An 8784-nucleotide genomic window follows, 5' to 3' on the forward strand; every position below is an offset into this window, starting at 1 on the left:
AAAAGGAAGCACGCAGACACTGATGGGAGAGTTTGTTTCTTGTATTGTCTGGGGCTCCTAATAAACATTTCCAAATCAAGTTATTAAAAACACAAGGTGCAAGTGCCCTTCGCCCATCTCACCTTCATCAATCATGCCAAGGTCAACAGACTTAAGACACTCAGCCAGAGAGTAGGTTCAGAAGTGATAAGTGATGCTTCAGACATTAATCTGAAGGAGCATGGATATTTGTTTCTAAGATGGTCCCAATTCACGTTTTCAAAATTAGTATTTAAGCTTCTATTTTATAACAATATGGGGGTGCTTATTTCAGCCAGTTGTAAAGTTTCCTATTCTCTAAGAAAGCAGTCTTCCTGTTTCTAGTTTCTAAACAGCACAAACAAGTTATAAAATTTAGGGCCAGAGCAGTACCATGCATTAAATTTTAAGATTTACAAATGTTATTTCAGTAGCTATAAATGAAGCTAGATTTTGGAGTATTTCATATAATTAGTTGACTAATTTGGTGACAGCAGAAGGGCATATTCACAGCCAGAAAACACTTCTGATTAAAGAAAACCAAACTTCATTTTTTGAAAATTAGATATTTGGTGTTTTTCATCAGAAGCACAATAATTGCATCCTGGTGCATGCTTATCTCTTGATGAATCCTTTTGAAACTGGGTTCTGTCGTTTTTAAAATTTCCATCGAAAATCGTTTTGAATACTGCCTGAGAATCTCTTATAATAAAATTATGTGTAGACTAATAAAAAGAACTGGAGCCTTATAGTAAGCTTTTCCTCAGTCTATTACATTTTAATACTGTTGATGTTTTATATTTTTTATAACTGTATGTGGCTTTATGGAAGTATAGAAAGCTTTAGTCTTTTTCTCCAAAAAGGTTCTCAGTGATTATATCTCAGGTATTTCTGAGTATCCTATTACCTAGCAGGAGTAATGCCTTCCTAAACTCAGAATGTCAAGGTTTCCTAAATTATGATGATCCAAATCTTCTGTAAAAATAGCTTTACTCACGGATCTGACAGAGAAGTTAATAACCACTGTTAGGGTGTTTTGGGTTTATTTTAAATTTTGCACGATATGATAAGTCTGATTTGACATGAATGAACACCGATGACTGACTAAGAAAGGAAGTTTGAGGCAGCTCACAAAAACCTATTCTCAGTAAAAGGTGAACATTGAGCAGTATTCCAAGCCTGTGGTTTTTTTCTGAGCATTTTCAATACACGGCTAGTATTTCATAGTTACGATGACATCTGGAACTAGAGCTCTTTGTGACATCTTTAATGTCAGATGCATGCAAGCCCGTTGAGTGGCACAACAGAGTATGTACTGTGGTTTTGTCACACTGCCCAGCCACCTAGCAGGGGCCCAAGAGCCCTTTGGAGCACCCAGTAAATACTGTTGTTTGATACCTAGACTTGACTTTGTCCAACAGTTCTTTGTGCATTTTCCCTTGCTTTGTCACATGTAAATCAGACAATAAACACGAGTATCTTGACTTTTCATTTGTCTCCCTGTGTTTTGTGTCCCTGTTCTAAGAACAGATAATCCTACTTAGGTTTTTCCATTGTGTTGCTTTTGGTATCGAAGACAACTTCTATTTGCCAAGTCAACACCAAAAAAAAAAAAAAAAAAGGCAGTCAAGTGATAAACATCTTTTTTCAGCTAGACTGAGAGTTTAGGTATAGGTTAGATCTCCCAGCAAAATTTAGAACAACAAAAAACCATCTAAAGTCAGTGATTTAAAAAGATTCAGAAAATATGGACCAATTCTTTTTTTGGGGGGGTAGAGTAGAGGCGGTGCATACCTGGTGATACTTAGAGATCACTACTGTCTCTGTGCTTAGGAATCACTCCTGGTGGTGTCCGGGGGACCATATGGGATGCCAGGACCAAACCTAGGTTGTAGACATGCAAGGCAAATGCCCTCACTGCTGTGCTATCGCTCTAGCCCCGTATGGACCAATTCTATTTCTCCAGTTCACAATTTACTTTTGATACTCTAGAAACTGCTTAGAAGAAACTACATTTGAAAATGAACTCCAGTAGAAAAATACTTTTGGACAGTGGTTCTCTTGTCTACATAATAAATGGTTATCGCTGTTTGTGTTAAAGTTTGAGAACCTTCAGGTGAGGGTAATTTAAGGGTTGACTTCTCTTTGTTTTTATTACATTAGTTACACTACTAGGAAGATTAGCTCTTCTATTCTTGATTGGTTTTTATTTAAAAATTGGTCGTGAACTGGAGTGATAGTCCAGCAGTTGGGCGCTTGCCTTGAACGTGTCTGATCCGGGACCAACCTGAGTTCTATCCCCTGCATCCCATATTGTCCCCTGAGCCTGCCAGGAATGATTTCTGAGTGCAGAGCCAGGAGTGACCCCTGAAAGCCACCAGGTGTGGCCCAACAGACTAAAAAGAAAAAAAAAAAAAAAGAAGAACCAAACAAAACTTGATTCCTGAACAGCACAGGAATCTCTGCTTCACCCTCCTTCATGAGTCAGGAAAGTTTCCTGTGTGCTTATTGTATTGTCTTGCTTCTCACTGACGACTCAGCTCTGTGGAGCATAGAAACAGATGTAGTCACACCTCACAACACTGGCACATGGTAGATGAAAAACGAAGAATGGAACAAATTAAAGAATTTCTAACAATGTTTTGTAAAATGTGGGCGGTGAGCCCTTGGTGGATTGTGAAATAATTCTAATGGTTATATATTGAGTTTTCAATGGAGAAAGAATAGAATTTAATAAAGATTGTACAATTTTTTGTTTGTTTCTGGTTCATACCCCGTGGCGCTAAGAGGTTACTCCTGGTTTGCACTCATAAATCGATGCTGGCAGGCTCAGGGGACCATATGGGATGCCCAGGATTGAACCTGGGTCAGCCACATACAAAGCAAATGTCCTACCCATAATGCTGTTGCTCCAGCCCTTGATACAGTTAAATATGTGTAATAAGTTGCAGTAGAAGGAAAGCCACTGGCCTATATATAATAAACATGTTTTCCAATATGAGAAAAAGCAACTATATTTTGGAAGGGGAAAAATATGAACCCTTTCGTGAATGAAGAAAAATCCTGTCCTGACCAGTTTGTACATTTTCAGATTACAAAATCTTAAATTTAAGAAAACCTACTTTGGGGTCGGTGTAATAGCATAGTGGTAGGGCGTTTGCCTTTCATGTGGCTGACCCAGGACAGATCTGGGTTTGATCCCCAGCATCCCATATTGTCCCCCAAGCCAGGAGTGATTTCTGAGCACATAGCCAGGAGTAGCCCCTGAGCATTACCGGGAGTGGCCCCAAAACAAAAACACAAAAAAACTACTTAGAGAGGTTAATGTTTGGGGGGTAAGGGGGGGAGGCAAGTAAACTGATAAGTGCTGGTAACTGTGAAAACAGAGGTCATTCATTGCAGGATTCCCCCCATGCAAAGCATTCACTCCAACCCTTTGAGTCATCTCCCTGCCCTATATTTTCAGGTTTCTGTAAAGTAGTTTATAATTCATTCAGGTCTCAAGAAAGAGTACAGTGGTTAAGGCCTCTGCCTCAACCAATGTAGCTAATCCTAGTTTAGTCTCTAGCACTGTCTCTAGGTATGGTCCCCTGAGCACTGCCAGGAGTAATCCCTGAACAGAGCCCAGGGGAAGCCCTGAGTCAAACCACAGGATGTGGCCCAGAAACCAAAAGAATCCAAAACTCTCAATTACTACTAGAGGTGATTGCTTCTTAGTTCTGCTTCCCCTGCAAGTCTAGTTTATTTCTTCCTGTCTTGTAGAACTAATTAATCGGTTCTCTGAGCCAATAAGGTGCTGCCATTTCGTTTCCATGGTGATAAAAGAAACAAACCTTCACTGACCATTTCCCAAGACTTAAAGTTGATGTCCTAAGTCAAGAGAATCTGGATGGGAACGTGATTTGCTCTAGTCCGGCCTTCCATTTGCAGTATTCGAAGATTGAAATTGAATCATCTTCACCAGGGAAATCTGAGCTTATTCCAGTAGCCATTGTTGAAAGTCTGAACTGAATTCACAGAAAGTTTATCATGACAACAGCATATACTGTGAATTTATGCTTTGACATTTTAGGTACAGTTTTGATTTCCAGAACTTGAGAATCTGGTCTGATTTTGTGTTGATATTTTTCTCTAATATTGTAATTCTTTAAGGTATTTAAAGCAAGTTGAAGCAAACAACCAAGGAAAAACAAATATATGGGCAAGGTAAGTTTTATCATAACTCTTGAATTTTAATACAGATCCACAGCCTTTCTGAAGGCTCAAACTTGTTTTTTGTTTTGTTTTGTTTTGTTTTGTTTTTTTACTTTTTGGTTTTTGGGCCATATCTGGTGGTACTCGGGGGTTACTCATTCCTGGTTCTGCACTCAGAAATCGCTTCTGGCAGGCTCTGGGGACCATATGTGATACAAGGGATCTAACCTGGGTCTGTCCTAAGTTGGCCACATGCAAGGCAACCACCCTACCACTGTGCTATCACTTCAGCCCTCAACTTGTTTCCTGACACAATATCACCCATGGACACATTCAGTTTAGCAGCTCTTGGGTAAAATAGTCAAGAAAAAATATAGGGAAAGAGAAAAATAGAATCCTTAGAACAAGCTGGATGCAGTAATTTCCCAAGCTAGTATGAGGATATATCTATTAGCCATTTAGTTATATGAAAAGAGTGAGTGATGTCAGGTATGTCCTTGTCTTGTAAAAAAAAAAACCATTAAGGGTTAATATGCAGATAAAAATTTATAGACCAATCCAAAAAGTTAAAATGAGCAAACAATAGTCTTCCCACTTGGAAGGCAACAGGACTGACATTGGAGGCTGGTATTGAACTGGTACAAAGAGTGACTCAAGTATCGAAGCAAGGCTGGATTGACCAGAAAAGGGGCCCCTCTGCCACCCTTGATGCCCTGAACTACTCACCTGACACCCCCAAACATTCTCTTTGATTCAGTCCGAGTGGTGCCTGCTTAGTGAGGGTGAGGTCCTGTTCTCTATTCAGCCATGTAATTTTCATGGAACTGCATTGTTCAGTCGCTTTTTCATCATCATTGTCATTGTATTGGTGTTCTGTATCCTCCTTTGGAGTTTGGGATTAAGAGACCTTTCTTTATTTGGGTGTTGTGTTTGGGGGCAACACTACTTTGCTCAGAGCTTATTCCTGGCCTGCACTCAGATATCACTCCTAGGGGTTCAAGGAATAGAACTTAAGTTGGCCATATGAAAAACAAGTGCCCAATCTGCTGTAGTAATACTTTTACTTTTTTAAGTTTATTTAAAGAACATGTATAACATAGTTGATATAGTTGATTGTAAGACATTAGGCTGACCATTCTGTTTACTTCATTTCTTTCTGAACATTAGGTGGCTTCAGAACACATTGGCATCCAATTGGTGTGTTCTTATGGAATGACAGGATCCCTTTTACTTTTTTTTTTAATATAATTTTTATTTTGATCATAGTGGTTTACATATTGTTGACAATAATATTTTAGGTACATATTTACACAAAATCAGGGGGGATTCCCATCACCAAATTGTCCTCCCTACACCTCCGTTTTTGTCCTACCTCCCATTTCCTCTTCCCTCATCTCCAGGGTGGCTAGAATATTTGGTCCCCTCTGTATCTAATCTACTACTTAGTAGTCTTGCACCTGTTTGGTCTTGATGCCTCCCTTATTTCCCCCTCTATCTGGAGGCAGGACTAGCTAGTCCACGTTGCGTGGTTTTGCCTGAAAAAGTGAAAATAAATAAACTGGGGTAAGAGTCTAATGCCCCAAAAATGGGCGGAATCCTTCTAGAGGCTCTCATCCTCAATTTGGGAGATGAAGGAGAAAAAGAATGTGAAACTCTCCACCAGTACCAAAAGAAGTGTCAAATATCCAGTGAGGACTCTGGCTATATCATTAAGCACCACAAAAAACAAAGAACAAAACAAAACAAACAAAAAACAAACAAACAAACAAAAAACACGCCATCGTCCTGTAATAAGAAACATGGCATAGCACATAACGTAAGAAAAGAAAGGAAGAGAAAAAAAATAAGTATAATTGGGGACAACAATTTCAATAATCACACCCAAACAGAGAAATCGACCAAAATAGATAGGTAAATAAAAATAATAACAATAATAAATGAAGGTGAATTATATATATATATAAAATAACCAAGTTTTTGTGCTTTTTGTATTTTTGTTTTTTCCCTCCTGCCCTGGCACAGTAAATATTGGGGTCATTCGAAAAGGAATTCACTTGGCCTAAGAAATATGGGATTTCTCCATCCTTGGAGTCTACTGTCATGGGATCAATCCTAGACTTTGCTCAGGATCATTTACTCTCCCGGTGGTGTATTTGTGGTGTGTGGAAGACTTCTGATCTGTCCAGGGTGATACAATCAGAGCTCTGTGTTTAGAGGTCTCAGTATCTGCGCAGATCCTGAGGTGGGACTTTTGATGAAGTCAATCTTTGTGGTTCTAGAGGTTCTGTTACCTCAGTGTCATTTTAATTCATCTTCTGTGGTTGGTGATCTTGGTCTTTGCACTGAACCTAGGATGGCACCTAGGATAGTGTCTTTCTTTGTGCTTCCAGAAGCCCCATTCCGTTACAATTGTCTCTGCCGGGCCTTTGGGACTGGGGATCATGATTATTGTGCAGGTCATAGTTCAAACCCTAAACTAGGGCTTTTTTATTGGTCCCAAGATGTATGCAGTCTGGTCGTGGTTCTAACAGCCAGTCAACTGTAAATCTCGATCTTGGCTTTTGGGCTTACCAAAGGGTGCCAAGTCTTCTGGATTTGTCTTGTCTTTAGCTGGTAAGGTAGGCTAATCTGCTCTAAGGTCAAGTTGTTCGCATTTTCCTCGTTGTCAGGATATCATGTTAGAGCTGGCCTTTGTTGTTGATCCCGCAGTATTAAGGCTGTCTCGGATGGAATTTGTTTCCTGCAGCTGTTGTGAAGAGCTGTGCCGTTTCTGTGTCTGGGATCCAGGGTTCAAGGCTGGATGAATGGTATCTAATCACCTGAGGTCTAAGTTGATTCCACATGACATATTTTCAATGTAGGAGATATCCCTGTATTGTAAATAACTGTGAGTTCCTATCTCTAGTAGATAAGAGCTCTTTGTTTTTATATGTAAGATTTCCCCTTTATTTAGTGTGCCTTTGCAGGGGGAAATGGTGCTACATTATATTGTCGGTGTATTTGGGGGTGGACAGAGGGGATAACAAAAACAGGTCACATACCCAAAAACAATAGAAAAAAAAAAAAAGGAACTCAAAATGTATGTGCTCACAAATGTATATGTAGGACCGACATTTAAAAAAATGAATAAATAAATTAAAAAAGAAGGAGAAGAGAAAAGAAAAAAAAAGATATAAAATGAGTTAGCAAAGTTTAGAGGACCAAAGTGGTGCTAAAGACTACCTTACATTTGGGGGAGAGCAGGTAAAGAGGTGGTGTATTACAGGTCTTATGCCTATGTTGGAAGTACAGTTTTTCACATTGTCTTTTGGGTTTTTCTTGTGGTGTGTGGGTTCCCAGGTATCTTCCTATCACTCCCCCTGACCTTCTTCAGGTTGGTAAAAATTTGCGGCAGGGAGGTCTTGGAAGAGTTCTTGCATTGGGGATATTTTTGGCCCTAGGTCCAGTTTCAAGAAACAGTCCACGTTAGGGGGAGTTGGTAGGGGGGGCCTTGCAGCATGAGTCCGCAGGGGAGTTGGCTGTCTTGTCTTGCAGGAGACGAGGTGTGGGTTCGACTGGGTGTCCCCTTGCCTGGGTGCTGGGTACTGGTTCATTGGGTAGGAGGTCGATCTTGATGCCTAATAGATTAGGGACTGAGGGTGAAGAGTTTTAATATGGTGGGAGATCTGGATGGGATTGAGGGATGAAGGGATAGTTGGATTTCTGGAGGGGAGAAAGGGGAAGGAATATGGAAGGGGTGTGAAGGGAGAGAAAGGAGAAAATACCTTAGATAGGATGGGAGAAGAGAAAGGCTAGAGAACCCAGTAGAAATCGACAGATTCTTGGAAAAACACCCTCTTCCAAGATTGGAAAAGGAAGATCTAGAAAGCCTAAACAGACCAATCACCGCAGAGGAAATTGAAGATGTAATTAAAAAAACTTCCTAAAAACAAAAGCCCAGGCCCAGATGGATTTACAGGTGAATTCTATCAAACATTTCAAGAAGAGTTACTACCACTTTTCCATAGGCTCTTCCAAACCATAGAAAAAACAGGAATCCTCCCCAACTCCTTTTATGAGGCTAATATCACACTCATTCACAAAGAAGGCAAAGACACTACCAAAAAAGAAAACTACAGACCAATCTCACTAATGAACATAGATGCAAAGATACTCAATAAAATCTTAGCAAACCGAATCCAGCACTTTATCAAAAAGATCATACATCACGATCAAGTGGGATTCATACCAGGGATGCAAGGTTGGTTCAACATACGCAAATCAATCAACATTATACATCACATCAACAACATGAAAGACAAAAACCACATGATCATATCAATCGATGCAGAGAAGGCGTTTGACAAAATCCAACATCCTTTCATGTTAAAGACACTCAGCAAAATAGGGTTAGAAGGAACTTTCCTCAAGATAGTTACAGCTATTTATGAAAAGCCTACAGCCAACATTATACTTAATGGCGAGAAACTAGAAGCATTCCCATTAAGGTCAGGAACTAGGCAAGGCTGTCCACTCTCTCCACTCTTATTCAATATAACCTTAGAAGTCCTAGCAATAGCAATCCGACAAGAG

Source organism: Suncus etruscus, chromosome 5 (genome assembly GCF_024139225.1).
Source record: "Suncus etruscus isolate mSunEtr1 chromosome 5, mSunEtr1.pri.cur, whole genome shotgun sequence".
NCBI lineage: Eukaryota > Metazoa > Chordata > Mammalia > Eulipotyphla > Soricidae > Suncus > Suncus etruscus.